Here is a 20,972-nt window from a genome sequence, read left to right on the forward strand (position 1 = left end):
TACCAAATTTTTACCGGACTTTAACACTTTATAGTTTTTAACACAATTTCCATATCAATAATATAATTTCAATAAAAGCTCAATCTCAAGAGTAAACTATCCATTTATGGAAAAATTCTTTTTGGGAAAATTACCACCTAGGTCACTAAACTATTCATATTTTTCTACTTTAGCCACCAAACTTTCAAAATTTATATTTTGGTCACTAACCAAAATTTTGGTGTATTGCAATTATTCCCCTTAAGAAATTTCGTCCTTGAATTTTCAATACATACCTGATGTAAATATATAATGATATTGCTTTTTCATATCATGTTTTTTTTTCAACCTTTGATTTCTCTGTCGAAATACAATAATTACTGGTTCTTTTTCATATGTCAAATCTGGTAGAATCTCTATTTCCTCTGTGGTGATAATATGCGAAGGATCTAATTGATACTTCCTAAGCATCGACACATGAAAAACATTATGGATCTTGTCCATTTTCAGAGGTAATTCTAGTTGATAAGTCTCTGATCCAACTTCTTTTTTTACAATCTTATAAGGTCCAATAAATCCTGGACTCAACTTCCCTTTGGGACCAAACTACAATACTTTTTTCCAAGGTGATAATTTAATAAATACTTCTTTATCACCTTCTTGGTATTTAATCTCTTTTTTTTCTAGTCCGCGCAAGACTTTTGTCGATCAATAACTATCTTGATATTATCTTAAATGATCTTTTCCCATTACAAGGCCAATTGTAACTCGTTCCTATTCCCACTAAGGGATAGAATCAGTTACAATAATTCAAGAGGCACTTGATGCTTTACTTTAACTCACTGACATGTCAGTCATTTAGAAACAAGCTCGATGATAACTCTTTCATACATATTTATAAACTCTTTCCTTGATAATATAAAAATTCATCAGAATTAACCTTAAAGTATTTATTTTCACCTTTTTCTGCTTGTTATATCTTTGACAAGAATGAAAATTTTCATCTTTTCTCTGATGATCCTTTATTCGATCTAGCAACAAAGGCTTTAAATTTAATTATACAATCAAAACACCATCTTTCTTTAAAGATAATCATGTATTCAAAATTCTCAGAATATAAATGTCTTTCAGCTTTATCGTATCAGCCACCACATTAGCTTTTCATGTTTGCAGTTGATAAGCACGTCATCATTCTTTAAGGAATTCAATCCATTTCCTTTCTTTTGACTCCTTCGAGTCAACGCATACTTTTAACTTTTGAGATCTGTATAGATATAGCGTCATTCACCATGTAGATAGTGGTGTTATATCAACAAAGTAAACACAACTATTGGCAACTCAAGATCAAGAGTCAAATAATTTCTTTCATGATTCTCTAGTTGCTTTGAAGTATAAACCAAAACTTTTTCTCTTTTACGAACACACATCCTAGACCATTATGAGACGTATTACTATAATTCACATAATCTTTTCCATATTCTAATTATACTGACCTTTGAGCTTATGTCAGTATTCTTTTTAACATCTCAAAGTTTTGTTGGCACTTAACTATCCAAATGAATAACATGTATTTACTCAATAACTTGGTCAGAGGGAATATAATCATCAATAAGTTTTTTATGAACCTTCGATAGTAACCAACAAATCCCATAAACTTTGAAATTCCAAAACATTCTTTGGAATTTATCATTCGACTATATCTCGTGCTTCCTTGATATTTATTCTTATCCTCTTAGTTGAGTCCAAATGGCCAAGGAACACAACCTTAGACAACCAATATTTACACTTGGTCAACTTAGCATGCAATTTTTCTCCTGAATAGTTGGAAGAGCTATACAAAAATAGACATCGTGTTCTTCACTGGTCTTACAACAGATCAAAAAATATCAATGAACACTACCACCAATTAATCCAAGTAAAACTAAAATACTCGGTTTATCCAATCCATAAGTGTCGTAGGAACATTCGTTAAACCAAATGACATTATCGCAAATTCGTAGTGTTCATATCGAATTCTGAAAACTGTCTTACGAAGATCTTCTTCCTCATCTTTAACTAATAATATCCTGATAGAATATCTGACTTGGGAGACACCAATGCACCTTTTTAACTGATCAAAAGATTATTTATACTTGAAAGAGGATACTTGTTCTTCTTTGTTACGTTATTTAACGGACGATAATCCATGCATAATTGTACAAACTCATCTTTCTTTTTCACAATAACACCGATGAATCCCAGATGACATGCTTAGTCTTGTAAATCCCCTATCTTAAAAATTTTACTAACTATGCCTTTAATTCTCTAAGCTCAATCGAAGTCATTCGATAAAAGCTCTAGAAATAAATGGTAATATCGAGAAGCATCTCTATTTTACTTTCTACATCTCAATCTATAGGTAATCCATGTAACTTCTATAAATACACATTTGGATACCCTCAAACAGTTGGAATATCTTCCAACTTAACTAAGAAAGTTTGAGTATCCACCTCATTTACTAAAAACATTTGACAACCTAGTACCAATAACTTTATAGTAGTTGATGCTAAAATCACATTAGAAAACAAACTTACTCTAATTTTCTACCATAAATATCTTGAAACTTTTTGAGTTCTATGAAATTCAATCGCTCTGAGTGGTAATTCATTGTAACATGGTAGGGGTAATCAATCATTCCAATAATTACCTTCGAAAGGTAATTCTATCAAATCTATTATAAATCAACACGTTGAACCTTAAACCCTATCTCTTAAACTAAGTCAGAGCAGATATAGGAGTGGGTGGAATTGTCATATATCAAAGTAGTAACTAAAAAGAAAAATATTATGAAAGTACATGAGATCACATCAACTGCATCACACTCCTTACGGGTTCTCACTGTATACTGTTTGGAGGCTACTCTCGGTTCTGCATCTGCCACTAACCTTGATGTCCCTCTATTATACTGTTTAGATATAGTACTACCACCTCTCAACAGCCCTCAAACTCTCTATACAGACGATGCTAACATCTGATTCACCATTGAAGTCACTCTCTAAATCCCTAGACAGTCTCGGATAAAGTGGTCTAAGGGGTCGCAACTAAAGTAACCCCTGAACCCTACTGTCATGTCCTTGGTTATCTCCTCCCGCACTGAGAACAAATAAGGTGAGTGAAGACTCTCGTTGAATCACTGGCATTAGCACTAGAGGCTAAGTTCAAAGGTATCATTCTATATTCAAATCTACCCCCTCAGTCTGAACTTTGCCCAATCTTCCTCGATTGTACTATTTGGGGTCTTTATGAACCCTGACTATCTCTAACCCTCTTAGTGAGAGTTTGATATGGCCTCATTATCTCGATAACCCTTCTAGACTGTCTTAAAACCTCGCTCGACTATGGGGACCTCATACTTAAGACCCCCTTTACTGCCTTTGCCTACTGCGACAATTAGGTAAAGACCTTGTGAGGATCGACTACAAGGTACGAAACAATGTTGAGGCATAGACCCTTCTTGAACCTACGATAGTTGTTCTCCTCTGTCGATATTAACTCTGAGGTGCATCTGCTCAGTCTAAAGAACTCCCTTTTATACTCTATCACAGTCATATCCCCTTGAGTCAAGTGTAGAAACTACTCTCTCAAGTCATCGGAGTGAGTCTTATCGATGTATTTCTAACGAAAATCTGCTAAGAACTACTCCTAATATGGTATCTCTTGCTCTACCGCCAACTTTATAGTTTCTCACTAGTCTATAGCGTTACCCTTGAGTAGGGTGGTGAAGCACTCATGCTTACCTTCTGGGGTAAGATATAACTTTCTGAGGGTGTAGAGGGTCTCCCTAAGCCATTGGTTTACTTCTATGAGATCGTCATGCTCTAAATCGAAGAACTCGATGGTCTTGTATCTATAAAGCCTCTCTATTGGGGACTCTTGGGGTGCCATAACTAACTGAGCTAGAGGTGATGATGGGGGAGGTGGTGCAGTTGAGGTGTTGGGTATAACTTTGACTATCTCCTTAAGATGGAGGTAAGGTCCCAAAATATGGTTGCCTTGTCGACTCTTGCATCTATAGGCACGTCCTGCTGGTCTGTATCCGAGATAAACTTGCCACCATTGTCGACTACTAATGAGGCCTGACTCCCGTATCTACTATCCTAACTATATATTGGGTCATATTTCATTGGTTTTATTTGAAATTAGAAGGAAATATAGGTTATTTTTATTATTCCAGTATTAAAAGTACTCTTGACTCTCTAGAGGCATATATATGTATAGACGCTGACTGACTCTAACCCGGGGGTCCTAGAACGACTAAACTTGACTCTTTGATACCACTAAATGTGATACCTTAATCCAATAGGATCCGAAAATCACTGGATCATGATGTCATATGGCACCACCAGAGTGGCTAACCAAAATATTTTCTTTCAAATAATTGTAAATATCATATAAAATCCATCCTGAGTAAAATAAAATAAAACATTATAATTCAAAGTTTAAAAAATATGCAGAGCTCCCAAATCATCCGAAATAAATAAATTAAGTTTAAAATCAAAATAGAGTTACATATGAATACAAGGGTCTACAATACATGCCCTCTATAAAAGATCAAGACATACTTTGAAGTCTCTATTGAGCTAGAACTGTTAGCAATAATAATGCTCCTTGACTGATCCTCTAAGAACCTTAGCACGAAAACACATTTCGAACGTTGAGCTTACAATCTCAGTGCCTCACTAATAAATGTACTATACTATGTGCATTCACTATATATGTATGCTAGTGGAACAAGTATAAAGACTTAGGATAACTAATCTAACATGCTAATGTATGCATTGAAGGTTCTGTATCTCGGAGCTCACACACCCTTCTAGGGCATTTAGGTGAAATCTAGAGTTGTATTGGAAACGTACACCCAACAAACTTACTTTGTCGAGTCTAAGGACATCTGCACCCAACTAGTGACTAAAGTGCCTTGGCACTAACTGGATATCGAACTACATTATCGTATTTGGTAAAGTAACTTGGTTGCCCTGAGCATCAAACAAGGCTAGTTTTTTGTCATCCTAACTGTTATTGTTTCTAACTGTTCTAAGTTTATTACTGTTCACACTTGTAGTTTTATTTCATGACGTTATGGTGTTATTGGGTCCCTCACTTCTAACCCTTAAAACCCTTGGGTTTCTTACCCAAAATTGTTTGTGGGTACCAATACTAAGCTCCTCAGTATTGATACCACTAACTTCTTAAAGGCTGACAGCAAAGAGTTGGCATCAATACTCTGTCTTGAGTATCAATACTCATAGTCTATGGTATCGATACTTTCCTAAGTACTGATACAAAATTTGGCTTCTATGTTTTGAAAACATGTTTAAGTATTGATACTCCTATTAGGTAGTATCAATACTCTACCCTTGGTATTGATACTCTCATGAGTATTGATGCGAATTTAAGTACTGAAATATGCTAATTGAACTCGGTATCGATACCACCCTATGAGTATCGATACCATACTTATAGTATCGATACTCATTACATGAATATAGATACTTCTAGCCTAAAATCCCTTTGTTTTAACACCTGAAGAACATTATCGATAATCTTTTCTGAATTCTACCATAAAACATTCTTTGGCCAAAAAATGCCTCTCCAACACTCTCAAACACCCTATTGAGGTACCTAAACATTATTAAAGAGTTATATATGAATATAAGGGTCATAAATAGTCCATAAACATGCTGTAAAACACTAGTTTCTAAATTCTACCATGAGCATGCTTCATAACTCATATAAACTAACAAAACTCACCTAATGACCTACATTTGGTATAGTTGAGTTAGAAGTGAGTTACTTGGGATTCTTAAGCTACTGGAAAATCCCAAGGTTCAACCAACTGTGACATTTTCCTTCCCCTAGTCTTGGAGCTTTCTCCAACTTCTCTCACTAGATAATAATCAAACACATGGATTACTAACGTTTCTTGAGAGTTTAAAAAGGAGTTTAAAACATTTCTAGAGGTTTGAATCCCTAAAAAAGAGATAAAATCACTTAGGTTTCTAAAACCCCCACTAAATCCACTTTTCGCTACCTTTATGAAATATGGAGATTAAGGGCTTGAAATGAAGTTTGAGATGAGTATGATATGATTCTTACCTTTAGTATTTCAAACTAAGCTTGCTAGTTCATCAAGTTGTCACCTTTGTATAGGTTATTAAAGAAGAAGATGTAAACTTTTAGGAGAAGAATATGACAAAGAAAAGTGGGGGAAAGAGAAGGGGAACAACGTGAGTCATCCAACAATTAAGGATTTTCAGCCTTTCATAACAAAAAATTGGTAAACTTCTTCCTTGGTCCTTCAAGTTTTGTCCTTCTTTCAAACACCCCTTTTTTAACTTTAAACGGGCTTGATCTAAGCCCAAATTCTACTCAACTTGGGTTAAGGTTTTCTACAAACCAATGGGTTTAATCCAAGGCTCTATCAGGTTAGCCTGAAACTCATATCTCAGAATTTGGGATGTTACATCCATGGTGCATATGTGACAGTCCATATTGGCTGATGACGTGGTGGATGAAATGACAGATGTGCTAAATTGGTTTTTTGGTTTTGTTCGAGGGTCAAATTGGTTTTTTTAAGTTCAATGGTCTAGTTATGTTTTCAAAAATAAAAGTTATTTTAAATTTTAAATATAAAATTATTCAAATATTCAAAAATATTAAATATAAAAAAATATTAAAAAAATAAAGGGTAAAGTACACAAATGGTCCTCTGACTATAAGATATTACTTTATTGAGTCCCCCAACTATTAAAATTACAAAATGGTCCCCCTAACTATAGGGAGTTGCTTTATTGAGTCCACTGATTATTAATGATCACCCGACTATTCATGATGTTCCAACTAGTCTTTTTTGTATTAAAAACGTGATGGCACTTTGAGCTAAATGTTAACATGTTGACTGAGATATAATTGTCGTTCGAGATTATAAGATCAGATTTTATGATATCTCAGTTAGCATGTTAATTTCCAGCTTAGAGTGTCGTCAATTTTTTTAATGAGAAAAAGACTAATTTAGAACATAATGAATAATCAAGTGACAATTTTATAATTTTTAATTGTCGACGGACTCAATAAAGCAACTCCTAATAGTTAGGGGACCATTTTGTAACTTTTAATACTCAAGGGAATCAATAAAATAGTATCTTATAGTTGGGGGACTATTTGTATACTTTATCCAAAATTTAATTACTAAGAAATGAATATACATATTAAAAATACTAAAACTATTATAAAAAAAATTTAAAAATTGAATATATATCATAGGTTATAAAATAATTACTTATAAATTATTAAAAAAGTAAACAAATATTTTTAAAAAGATATATTATATATGACATGTACATGTAACATAAAAGTATATCATCAACACTTATAAAAAGCCTTCTTACTTAATTAATCAAGAATTAAAAATTTAAATCAATCGAGACTTATAATTTTTGGATTATTCGAAACATATTATGTTTTCTAATTATTGTTTTATAAGTCTCGACTAATTTAAAACATAATTTTTATAATAAGTTTTGACATAAAAGATAATTAGAAAACATAGTAAGTTTCAACTAATACAAAATTTGTAAGTCTAGACTAATTTAAACTTTGTAAGTCTCTATTAATCCAATAACAATAATTTGTAGAAGTGTTGATGATATGTCTATATAACATGGATATTTTTTGCATAATATATCTTGTTTTAATTTTTTAATAATTTATAAGTTATCATTTTATAACGTACGGTGTATATTCATAAAATATTAAAATTTTTATAATTGTTTTAGTATTTTTAATAGGCTTAATATCAAAATAAGTGTCCAAACAACACCGTTTTTCACGAATAGGTGTCTAAAGTATTTTTTTACTCATCTCAGTGCCTAACTTTACAAAACGTTACTACTTTAGGTGCCTAGACCGTCAACGGTGTTAATTTCCCGGTTAAGTGACATAGGTCACAATCTAATAATTTTAAAAATTATATTTAAAATGAAAAAATTAAAATTATATATTTAAAAAAACATAAACATTTTGAAATAACCCCAAAACTTTGAAAACCTTTATTTCAACCCCTAAACCCATGCCGCTCGTCGCCCTTTATCGTCAACGAAGCTCCACCTAACCTCACCTCCCCTGGTGACCAAAACTCCTATGAAATCGTGGCCAATTGATGGTCGATCGACAATGTATCCTAGGATGAAAATCGCAATCCCGCACTATTATGACGACCAATCGACGACAACTACGATGGCGTATGACTAAGAGTATGGTAGGGACTATATCGATGGTGGTGAGTGGCCAGAATGGGCGGCAACGACGAGTTAAGGTTAGGATTTTGGGGCTTTTTATAATTTAAGAGAAATTAGTTTTTTTCATAAATATAATAATATTTTTAATATTTTTAAAAAAAACATAAATTTCAAAATCACCAAATTATGATACGTGTCTCTTAACGGAAGAAATTAACGTCGTTGATAGCCCGATCACCTAAAATGGTAACGTTTGTACCGTTAGACACCGGGATGAGTTACAAAATACTTTAGACACATATTCGTGAGAAGCGGTATAGTTTGAACATTTATTTTAGTATGAAGTATTTTTAATTTGCATATTAATTTTTTTAATTATTTAATCTTTCTTTTTAGTATTTTTATATATACTTTTTTGAATATTTGAATAATTTTATATTTAAAATTTAAAATAATTTTTTTTTTTAAAATAAAATAAATCCTTGAACCTTTAAAAAACTAATTTAACCCTCAAACAAAACAAAAAAAAACTAATTTAACTCATTTGTCATGTCATTTGTCATGTTATCAACCATTGTGGACCGCCACGTTAGCACTATAGGCCGTCACGTCAGAACCGTAATGATCAACGAAGAAAAACATTAGTCAAATAGCCATATTGAATTTATTTTTTAAATTAAAAAACCCATATTAAAAGAAAAATATTATGAAAATCACATTAATTTTTTTAAGTATGCACTAACCCTATTAAAAGATTATAGATGACATATTCCCACATCCTTAACATATCATAGTGCAAATCATAGATGACATATACCAAATAAATAGTTAAGGGTGTCCAAGGTCAAGGTCAACTGACAAATATGCACTAACATTATTAATAATGACTCTGAATCAATAGTGCAATCTTTTAACAGATTATACAATTAACCCACATCCTTAACTTTTAAAAGAATAAAGAAATAACATGAATTCAACAACTTCGATATTTAAGAGATTATTGTTGTCTTTTAAGATTTCTGGATTCAAGCACCAACATATAAGAGTATGATTACTCATTATCAAATGATTGAGAATTTAAAAAAAATATTATCATGTATTTATCTCAATTTTATAAATAAAATAAAATGCAAAGATGCATTTAACTAAAAATACCACCACCTTATCAATATATCAGATAATAATTCTAAATTATTATCGAACAATTTAATTAACTTTTATAAATATATAAAAAAATAATAATATACATTCAATTAAAATTTATTTATTTATATTACCAAATAAGGATTCTTATACTAGAAATGAAGTCCCCTCGTCAAGTATTTGTAGAATAATATGAGTTTTAATTAACCACACAAGTTTTTGATAATAATTTTTTTAATTAAAACTACATTATTATTTTTCTTTGTTCCAATAATTAACTACACAGATAGCCGCCTTGGGCATCTCCTCCGGCCGTCCAAAGTCCTAAATTTAGGATTTCTTAGTGTTACCATGGCCGCCCACATGTATTTGATTTATTGCATTATACTCAACTTTATAAAAGAGTAAGTTATCAAATTATAATTATTATCTGATATAATAGTTGTGGAACATCTAATTTAACAAAAAAATATTTTAGTGAAGGCAGACCCAATTGTATTAGGCATACATGTATCAAAGATGCTTTATTGTAAGCTTTGGATTTTAGTGAAGACAGTCCCAATTGTATTATTATCCATTAATATAAATATTTTTAATTTCTGATGATCCAGACAGCCTCACAAATTCTAGGAAATGAAGCTTTTCAAACCTAGACCAATCACTTTTTTAAATATTTTCAACATTTGTCTAGCAACCTAAGTAAAACTTAACAGGGACAGGGGCGTAACCACATGGAGATCGAAGAGGGACATAGCCCGACATTGCCCACCTAATTTTTATGATTTAATTGTATTTTTAAGCTCTTAAAAATTTTCAAATTATTAAAATTAAGTCTTAATCTCTCCTATAATTAATTTTAAGACATCATCATTTTTAAAATTAAACGAAATTAAGTCTTTTCCTTAACTCTTTTGGTTTAACTACCTTTTAGGACGTAATAATTTTTAAATCAGTGAAATTAAGTTCCAATCCTCTATTTTTGTGGTTTAATTACTTTTTAGAATCTTGTTAGTTTTAAAGATAAGCAACTTGGTCCCTCCCAAAATTTCATCTTAGCTCCACCTTTGAGCACCAACCAAGCAACTCCAATAACTAAAAGGATTGTTATTATCTCTAGAGTTTTCATATTCGAACACAACATTCTCAGAGATATTTAAATATTTATTGTCAAATGATTAAGAATATTTTAAAATTGTTTTTCCCGAAAAAAAATATTGTTTAAGTTTGAGTCACCTAAAAAATCTAGTTTTAATAAAAAAAATTAATTGATTTAATTTTTTAATAAAATTTTTAATTGATTTAACTTTGCTAAAATAATAATTTTCTAACAGCAACATTATTTCAACTTAAAATGCATTTTTGATTCACCTAATGACCTCGAAACATAACCTGACCAATTTCACCATGTCACGTATGACTTAAACATGCTAAAACACAATTCTAAACATAATAAGACCAAATCCTAGCATGTATAATCGTTTCAAATAGTACATACACTGTTCACTAACATGCGAGTTTGTCACCAAATGACTTTAAAACTTACCTAAAGATATCAAATCTATTTTGAACATGATTCAAACACTAAAATCATCGGACAAAGTCACTATACAAATTGAATTAACCACTAACAGAAAATACAACATATCAAGTAGATTAAAACCTCCTTTTGGTATACTTGAACCACTTTTTAAGAACCCAAATTGTCAGTTTTGCACCAAACGATTACTTTACCAAAATGACAAGTCACAATTAACATAATCTTCGTTTTAAACTTGTCTAAGATAAGAAATACACAGTGACTCAAAATCTAGCATGCTCTCTAATCCATATTCAATCATCAAGCAATCTTACCGAATTAAAACCCAATATACCAAATGGTTCAAAAAGCAATATACACCAAAAGGTCATTTTTACACTTCCAAAAACCATAAACAATAACATACACTTAAAATGTCCTTATCGATTAAACTGAATTCAACATTGTTAATATTCATATTTGGTTTTAATACACATTATGAATTAAACTCAATGCTTTCATTTTATTCGATTATCACGTATTAGATTCGTTAGTAATTAACTTTATCATAATTTAAATATGATATATTTGAGATAATTACGAGTATTCATTAAAATGAGAGAACCAACCCAATGATCTGTAGCATAAGAAAATCATCAAAATAATAATCACATAACCAGCCGCTTGCGAGACGATGACCAATCTAACATTTTAAATGAAACTTAAAAAATTAAGATTAAAACTTACCGTGATGATAAACAAAAACATCTATCATATTTACAATAAAAATATTTATAAACGAGAAATGAATATAAATCCATGTTGCGGAAGACGACAATCGGATAGAGCAAAATCACAACTGATAATTTGAAAAAATAAAATTGAAGATAAAGAAGACACAAAATTTACGTGGAAAACCCCTAAATAATATAGAGTAAAAACCACGGGCAACGGTAGAAGAATTTTACTATGAGAAAATAGGAATTACAACTTCTCTCGATCCTACAAGGAGAAAAACAATGACAATTCTCTCTTGATAAAAAGGAGAAAACAACTCTCAAGAAACTCTCTAAATTCTCTAGTATTGGGAGAAAGCTAGAATGATTTGGGATGGTTTTGAAGCTAAATGAGCTATGGTATTTATAGTTGAAGCTTAAGGACTAATCTTATAAATACCCTAAAGTACAATGACTAAAAGTTGCATTTTTACCATTTAAAAAAATTCAAAAATATCAGGCTGAATTTTTTCCAAAATTTCGGTGCCCCATTTTTTTAATTGATTTGGTTCCTTGCACTTTCGGTGCAAGGTCAATATTCAACAATCTCCCACTTGAAGATTAGATTGGAACAATCATATCTTCACACCATTCTTTCTACCTTGTACATTCATGTTGCTTACGTTTCTGACAGGCCACAAGAGGATCGACACCAAGTAAATTTATTAGCATTGATTGCCTTCGTCATGAAGTCTGCTATGTTGTCTTTGGTATGGATCTTCTGCATATCTATCGTCCATTCTTCCACCTTTTCACGAATGAAATGGTATTGAACTCGTATGTGCTTTGTCCTTGAATGAAATGTTGGATTCCTTGCTAGATGCAAGGCGCTTTGACTGTCACAAAACAGAGAGACATACTCTTGATTGTGCCCAAGCTCCTCCAATAGCATCTTCAACCAAATTGCTTCTTTACTGGCTTGTATAGCTGCTACATATTATGTCTTTGTTGTGGATGTAGCCATAACTGACTGCAATTTTGAAACCCAACTTACAGCTCCACCAGCAACTTTGAACACATATCCTGTAGTAGATTTACTTTTATCCAAATCCCCAGCATAGTCAGAATCTACATACCCATTGATTAGTAAGTTTGATCCTCCGTAACATAATGCAATATTTGAGGTCCCTTTGATGTATCTCAGAATCCTATTCATTGTATTACAATGCTCTTTGCATGGATTCGCCGTGTACCGACTAACCACTCCCACTGCTTGTGCAATGTCTGGTCTTGTGCATATCATAGTGAACATTAAACTTCCTACTACTGATGCATACAGTACTCGAGACATCTCCATCCTCTCTTCTTCACTGCTAGGACTCATACTGGAGGATAATTTGAAGTTAATAGGAAGAGGGGTAGAAATTTGCTTACAATCTTGCATGCTGAATCGTGACAAGATCTTCTTCAAGTAATTCTTTTGTGAAAGCCAAATCTTCCTATTACTTTTGTCTCGGTGAATTTGCATCCCTAGAATCTTTTTTTGCTGATCCCAAGTCCTTCATTTCAAATTACCTAGCCAATTGTGCCTTCAATTCTTCAATATGATCTTTGTTGGGTCCTGCAACCAACATGCCATCCACATACAACAACAATATAAAAAAATCGTTATCACCAAACCTCTTGAAATAAGCACAAGGGTCTGCATTAAGTCTGTTGTATCCAAGACACATAATGAAGGAATCAAATCTCTTATACCAATACCTCGACGCTTGCTTTAGACCGTACAGAGATTTGTTTAACCTGCAAACCAAGTTCGTCTTTTCTTTTTCTTCAAAACCTTCAGGCTGGAGCATGTAAATCTCTTCTTCAAGATTTCCATGAAGAAAAGTTGTTTTAACATCAAGCTACTCTAGATGTAAATTCAATGTAGCACACATTGCCAAGACTACTCAAATTGTTGTTATTCGAACCATAGGAGAAAATATTTCATTGAAATAAATACCTTCTTTTTGAGCATATCCTTTGACCACCAGTCTTGCACGATACCTCTCAACTTGATCGTCACCATTTCGCTTGATTTTGAAGACCCATTTGTTACCAATTAGCTTCCTTCCTTGTGGTAGTGGCACAAGGTCTCATGTATTATTTTTATGAAGGGCTTCGATTTCTTCTTGCATCGCCATCATCCACAATGAAGCATCTGAGCTGTTTATTGCCTCCTGGTATGTTGATGGCTCACCATCCTCTGTTAAAAGGCAGTATGCAATATTACCTTCTATAACATAATCTGAGTACCAATTGGGACGTCTTATCACACGATCTGATTGACGAGTTGTTGGAGCTTCAGAACTCTCTGGTTCCTGTTCATCATGTGTTGGTTCCACTTCAGAAGAATCTCCTTGTTCAAACTCCTTTTCCACATGTATCTGTGCAGTCTCTGACTTTTCATCACTACCATCTTCTTCTTTTCTTTGTAGCTTATCTTCTACAAAGATAACATCCCTTCTAATGATCACTTTACGGGCAGTGGGATCCCATAAACGAGCCCGTACATAATACTTCCAAATACATGAAGTTTTTAATGATCAGCTGGTTTACCAGTCCACATCTCCATTGGTTTCTTCAGCTCTATTGCAGTTAATGGAGCTCGATTCACCAAATAACAGGCGGTATTGACTGCTTCTGCTTAAAATGATTTTTCTAGGAATACATCTCTCAACATTGCTCTTGTTCTTTCTAACAAGGTTCTGTTCATCCACTCTACCACTCCATTTTGTTGAGGAGTGTTTGCCACTGTGAACTGTCTTTTGATGCCTTCTTTCCTGCAAAAGTCATTAAATTCTTCGCTTGTGTATTCTCCTCCATTATCTGTTCTGAAACACTTGATCTTATTTCCATAATCAAGTTCCACCCGCACCTTGAAGTTTTTGAAAGTTGAAAACACATCTGACTTCTTCTTAATAGGGTACACCCAACATCTCCTAGAGTAGTCATCAATAAATGAGAATATTTTGCTCCGCCTAGGGATGTAACTGGTTCTTGTCATACGTCAGAGTTAACCAATTCTAGAACACGTATGCCTCTAGAATTTGACGTATTGAATCTCAACTGGTTTTGCTTACTTGTTATGCAATGCTCACACAAAGGAAGTGATACCTTTGTTAAGCCTGGAAGTAGCTTTTGCTCCACAAAGACTTTCATTCATTGTTCTAATATGTGTCCAAATTTCTGATGCCATAACATTACAGAATCTGAACTACATGAGGCAACAGAGGCTTCTGCTTCTAGCACATTCTTTTCTTTTAGCATGTACAAGTTTACTGCTATCTTTTTGCCTTTTAACACCACAAGCGCTCCACGGAACACCTTCATGATTCCTTTTTGTGTTTCAATCATGCTTGCATTAATATCCAACAATCCGTAGGATAATAAATTTTTCTTCAGGCCTTTCACATATCGCACATCTCGAACAATTTTAATTGTTCCATCATACATCTTCAATTTGATGGTTCTCACGCCAATGATATCTAAGGCATGATCATTGCAACTATACACAGATCCTCCTGAGACAGGTTCATAATGATGGAACCATTCTCTTCTTGAAGTCATGTGATATGTTGCTCCTAAATCAATGAGCCATATATCTGCAAAACTTTTTCTACCTTTCACGGTGGTTGACGCTTCACAGGATAGAGCATCTCCATCATCTGAAATTTTTACGGTATTGCCTTGTGGATTGGAGTTTTTATTTAGACTCCAACAATCCTTCTTCAAGTGACCCTTTTTTCCACAGTTATAATACTTTAAATTCTTCTTGCTCCTCAACTTTGATCTACCATGTTTGTGACTGCTGCTTTGGCCACGTTCTGTTGATCTCCCTCTTATCCTTGTCATCGTTGTCAACGCTTCTGCTTGTTGCATATTTACTTGTCTGTCTTCTTTGTTTTTGCGCCGATTTTCTTCTTGTAGAACAATAGCTGCAACGTCATCAAAGACAATACTGGTGACATTACTGTTTGTCAAGTTGATGATGAGTTGATTATACGAATCTGGTAGACTTTGAAGTAGAAGTTCAGCACGTTCTTGTTCTCCTATTTTACAGCTTAAGGATGTAAGATGAGAAAATAATGTGTTAAGCGTATTTAAGTGCTCTGTCACTGAAGCAGATTCTGGCATATAGAGAGTGTACAATTTTCTCTTAAGGAAAATTTTATTGTGTAGCGATGTGGCCTCATATAGTTTGGTGAGATGATTCCATATCTCCTTAGCTATCTTCTTCTCCTCGATGCTTGACAATACTTCATCTGGTAATCCTAGATGAAAGTTTGCCATAGCATTCCCGTCCATTTCAATTCATTTGTTGTCATCTGTGAAATCTACTGGTCTTTCACTGATAGCTGCTAGACAACCGTCTTTCCTCAGGATATCCTTCATCTTCAATTTCCACAATGAGAAATTTCTCCCATTGAATTTTTCAATATCAAATTTCGTTGCCATAACTTCTATTACAGATAACTCTCACTATTTCACTATCGTGAATAGTTCTTTGGAACCTTCAAAGAATGGGTAATACCTTCTTACTTTCTTATGTTGGAGGATCCACCTTTTGGTGGCAACCAAAAAGACAATAAGAAGATATTACACACTTAAATCTGGCTCTGATACAAATGGAGGCTGGAACAAATGGCCTCATTGGCAAATGGCCTCATTGGCAACTGCACTGAAAGCTTTTGGGACTGAGTACAGTAATGAGCTCACCTATAGGCCCAGTATGGCTCCAAGGTCAGCTAATTGTGCAGCTCTTGAGAAGGGAGGAATACATGTAATAAAATTTTTAGGAAGCTAATAATATTTGTGAGCATGAAAAATGAACTAAAGAATTTTAGCATGTCTAGGGATGGATGCAAGATTTTATGTCAGAGTATGAATTTTAGAAGCTTTATTAAAAATATAAGGATTGTGAAGTTACAAAATTTCAAGAGGTTCAAAATTAGATAATCAATAGAAAATACAAATAAAATATCAAAACTATGTGCAAATTTGAAATTGTTACTGAAACTCCAGCACTCCTTTTTATTGTGGGTTATCAAGTGCAATGTCAGGTTTACACAAAGAAGATATAGAGACATTGAGCTTGTGCAGTAGGATGATGGAAAAAGGGGAATGTCCTCCTCTCACGGTTGTTTTTGATCCTGTTGAAGGATATGAAAAATATTGTCAGCTTATGAATTGTTATTCTGTTGAGTTCATTTAAATGCTCTGAGCTAACCATTGATGTTTGGTTTTACAGGCTGATAGATATATAAAGGATTTAACCATTATTACAGAATATGTTGGATATGTGGATTACTTGAAGAACCGTGAAAATGATGACGGGGATAGCATGATGACCCTGCTTCATGCGTCAAACCCTTTGAAAAGCCTTGTTATTTTCCCTAACAAGCATGGCATCATTACCTGCTTTGTTAATGGCATCAACAACTTCTCCCCGGTAAGTTCATATTCTACATCTTTATTACTGTTTAGCTGGTTGGGGTGCACCAAATAAACATTGTGTGACATTGGAAATGGTGTGTATCTTAATGCAGGGATGGGAGGAAGAAGAAAAATAATGCGTGAGGTATAACGTGAATGGGGAATGTCGAATTTTGCTGATTGCTAACAGGGATATCAGAAAATGAGAAAGATTGTACTTATTGGATTTCAAGATGCAAGGAAAGAGTTCTTTAATTCATTGCTTCGTTAACAAGAATTCTGCTCAACACAGCATACAATACTATTTTTATACACAGCCTTAGCAATACAAAAAACCTCCTAACTAACTAACAAACTCATAACAACCTAACTTCCAGACTAACTTCTAGAACCTGGACATGCATAAGCTGCATGCATATGCATGGCATTACACAAGCACACTCTTTATTCATGTGAACCTGCATCATTCTCTCAACATTCTCCCTATTTTCTCAACCTTCTAAATGAAAAGATGAACACTTGAATCGAAAGTCCGATGCCTCCTTTCGTTCGACTTGAATCGAAAGGGCCGATGCTTCATTCCGTTCGACTTGAATCGAAAGTGCCGATGCTTCCTTCCGTTCACTTGAATCGAAAGTGCTGATGCTTCCTTTCTTTTTTCTTATTCACCTTCATTTCTTTCTTCTTCATCCTCTTATTCAAGGTTCCTTGACATATATTTTTTCCCATGGACACTTGGATGTGAAGCTTTCAAGTTCCATGACACTTTGAGATAGAAGCAACAAATCATGATGATGCACAATCCAAAAAGCCAGCAATGCAACAGCGTGCAACACATCCATAAGAAACTAGTACAAACAAAATTTGTTTCCAATGACAGCAAGAAATTGAACTCCCGACAAACTCTAAATGTAAACAATTTACTAAAAAAAACTCTTAACAATTGACCATACCATTAGCTTTCAAGATGTGATCCTGCTCCATGTTTAACGTGTAAAGGTGTAACGTCTTAATCCCATTAGCTAAAATCTTGCGTCATTTTTCTGTTCCAAGGTGAATCCCATAGACTTTGACAGCTTCATCGTTGTCTTTGATAGGCTCTAAGGCAGCAGTAATCTCATCATAAAACAGTTGAGTAACAATCAGATCAGCTCCTGCATCAACATTTCTCTTCAAGTACGCAAGATCGTTCTGATAAGCTTTTGGTGTCGCTACACCGTTATCTCCTATATCATCAGGATGAGCCTCTGGATAACCGGCAACCGTTGTGCCAGAGTAGTCAACCATGGCAGAGATACGTTGATCCAGAATCTGCATCGTGTTCCAAAGCACATTCACGTGTCTCAATGCTTGTACACCCGCGTACAAAGTCGATAGAATTGCAATCGCCAACAAATACCTGTATTCTTCGTAATTGTCAAAATTTTGCCAGTCACCGTGCTTGTTGCTAGCAGTGATTATAAAAGAGAGCAAAGAGAGGAAGAAAGTGAATCCTCTGGCGATCAAGGACACTTTCTTCAATAATTCGTCCCTCTTCCAACGCCTGGTAATGGAGGAGATGTCGTACCCAACTCCCAGAGTGGGGGTCTCCACTTCCGTCTTATTCTCCGCCTTCTGAGCATCCTCTTCATCCTTCTTCTTGCTCTTCTCCTTGACAACCCTCACGATCGCCGCCACCTCCTTATGGACGTTCTCTTTCACGAGGAAATCACTCTCTTCCACAATGAAATCGAAAACCTTCTCCAAGAACCCTACGGGATTCGCTAGATCCAAGCATGCAGTAAACGATGCCGGTTTAGCTGCCGTTGCCGCTGCCGAAGGTGCCGATGTCATTTTCTCCTCCTCTTCCATGCAACGGAAGAAAAAAATAAAGTCAGGACCGTTTGGCGAATGATACCATATTGGATTTCAAGATGCAAGGAAAGAGTTCTTTAATTCATTGCTTCGTTAACAAGAATTCTGCTCAACATAGCATACAGTACTGTTTTTATACACAACCTTAGCAATACAGAAAACCTCCTAACTGACTAACAAACTCATAACAACCTAACTTCCAGACTAACTTCTAGAACCTGGACATGCATGAGCTGCATGCATATTCATGGCATTACACAAGCACACTCTTTATTCATGTGAACCTGCATCATTCTCTTAACAGTACTATGATTACAATGGATATGAACATGAATACCCCACATAACATTTTGTTTAGCATACTAGGCTTACCTCAAAGTTGACAAGCTGTTTGTATACACATGACATGATTGTCATCTCGTTTAAGCCTTTTTCTAGAGGGTTAAACCTTTTCTATACGAGGATGATTGTCCCTGGGCTTAAAATGTCCATTTTGTTTCAAATTCAACATTGTTATAGTCTGCTACATTGTACAGTGGGCTTAAGTATCATGGGTTATTTGTTATTTAGTGGGCTGATTGTGGTGCCATGTAAAATTGAATATTGATAGAATAAGTTAATAGCATGTATTTTATAATTTATTAAAATTTTAATGATAAATAATATTATAAGAAATAAACCTAATGATGGAAACCAATTAACACCCTCCAAATGTACAAGATCTAGCAGTTGACATCACTTCCAGAAATGAAATGGTGGTACACAGCGAGTATTAAATTTGTAGTCTGAAAAAAGAAGAAAAAGAAGCCCCATAACACTTATACGTACCATAATAGATCTCAGGACCACTCTAATTGATTCAGAAAAGAAAAACAAATGAAGAGGTAGGGTGGTCCATAATTAAAAGGCATAAGCAGTGTGGTTGAGTAGCGTCAGATAAGGATCATATGTACGCCTCACAAAGAGTAAGTGGTCCCATCCCAATCTTTGATTTAGTAAAATGGTGCAACAACCCCCACAGTTTGTCCTTTTCCATTGAATTTGAACTGCAATATTTTCCTAATGTACTTTTGTTTGGGTGTTTCAAGGTCCAGGGCCTGTCCTTCAAATAAATTAGAAAAAGTTACTCAAATTCCAAGGGGAAGGACTTCTTCTAATGTTGCGGCTCAATGGAATATGCAGCGGTTCTGCTAAAATGAAGTACTCACATTTTGAATCTCAAACACATTGAATTCTATATTTAAAATACAGAACTCACTTGAAAGGCTCGACCCTCCTTTATTTGTCTTGCTAATGACCCTCTCTTATCCTTACCCTTACCCTTATCTAAAATATAACGTTTGTTGCAATTTAGAACATAGAAAGCCATAAATGTTGAAATTTACAAAACAAAGGGGTAGTAGGGGTATTCCACAAAGCGATTACTCGTATTTTTATATAGTTAAAAAAAGTGATATATTTTAATTTATAAAACCTGAAAGTTTATATGTCGATATATAAAATAACTCGGTCGGGTCATAATGTATCATAAATAAATTTGTACAATTTTTACATATAAAAATTATATAATTCAAACATAAAATTGAAAAAAATACAACTAAATAAATATAATCCAATTATTTTCTTACTAATCGAGCACCATTTCAAGTCATCTGCTCATGTGCATGAGTCTTTTTTGTGAGGTCTGAAACATCATTTATCTAACTAATAATAACTTTAACGACTTGAATATAATCCAGTTGAATCTTGCTTCGCTATATTAAAAAATTAAATATAAACTTTAACGATTCGAGTCAAGTACTCATTTTAACAAATATTATGATATAATCCTGATTGATCTATATAATAATCATCAATAAACATCGAAAATATAATTTAGTAGGATAGTTTGTACTTTTATATCTTTATAAATAGAATTGAAAGAGTTTAATATGTATATTTCTAAATTTTTTTTATTTTGCATTTTTTAATATTTCTAAAAAAACACATATACCACCTTAATAAGGAGAG

The sequence above is a fragment of the Hibiscus syriacus genome, unplaced genomic scaffold (genome assembly GCF_006381635.1).
Source record: "Hibiscus syriacus cultivar Baekdansim isolate YM2019G1 unplaced genomic scaffold, ASM638163v2 tig00111330_pilon, whole genome shotgun sequence".
Taxonomy (NCBI): domain Eukaryota; kingdom Viridiplantae; phylum Streptophyta; class Magnoliopsida; order Malvales; family Malvaceae; genus Hibiscus; species Hibiscus syriacus.